We start from the raw sequence: 1,087 nt of genomic DNA on the forward strand, positions 1-1,087 counted from the left end.
AGGTGGGGACAGAATCAGAGGCTCAGACAGATACTCTTTAATACTGTCAAAGGCTTTTTGGCAATCCTCGGTCCAATCGTGAGACTGATCTTTCCGAAGGAGCTTGAATATCAGCGCACATGTGGCAGTCATGTGGGATATGAATCTTGAAATGTAATTCAAGCGGCCAAGAAAACCTCGGACTTGCTTCTCAATTTTAGGCGCAGGCATCTCTTGTATTGCTTTGACCTTTGCAGGATCAACTTCAATACCTCTTTCACTGACGATAAAGACCAATAACTTGCCAGAACGGACTCCAAATGTACACTTGTTGGGATTCAGACGAAGCTTATACTTCCTCAGACGTTGAAAAAGCTTCAACAGGTGCTCTACATGTTCAACTTCCGTTCTCGACTTAGCAATCATATCATCAACATATACCTCAATCTCCTTGTGCATCATATCATGGAACAAGGTAGTCATAGCTCGTTGATACATGGCTCCGGCGTTCTTCAAACCGAAGGGCATCACTCGATAACAGAATGTTCCCCAAGGTGTGATGAATGTTGTCTTCTCCATATCCTCGGGTGCCATCTTGATCTGGTTATATCCGGAAAATCCATCCATAAATGAGAAGATATTGAATTTAGCTGTATTATCTACCAACATATCAATATGTGGTAAGGGGAAATCATCTTTCGGACTAGCTTTATTCAAATCTCAATAATCCACACACATCCAGACTTTTCCATCTTTCTTAGGCACGGGCACAATATTGGCCACCCATTGAGGATATGTAGAAGTCACCAGAAACCCCGCATCAATTTGCTTCTGAACTTCCTCTTTGATCTTCACTGCCTTATCAGGATGAGTTCTTCTGAGCTTCTGCTTCACAGGCACGCACATAGGCTTTAGTGGCAGGAAATGTTGCACAATATCAGTGTCTAGACCAGGCATGTCTTCATATGACCAGGCGAAGACATCGATGTATTCTCGTAGCAACTCAATCAACCCTTTCTTAACAGACTCTTCCAAGAGTGCCCCAATCTTTACTTCTCGCGCACAATCCTCAGACCCCAAGTTGACTGTTTCCAGATTCTCAAGTTGT

The sequence above is a fragment of the Lathyrus oleraceus genome, chromosome 6 (assembly GCF_024323335.1).
Source record: "Lathyrus oleraceus cultivar Zhongwan6 chromosome 6, CAAS_Psat_ZW6_1.0, whole genome shotgun sequence".
In the NCBI taxonomy this organism is placed as follows: domain Eukaryota; kingdom Viridiplantae; phylum Streptophyta; class Magnoliopsida; order Fabales; family Fabaceae; genus Lathyrus; species Lathyrus oleraceus.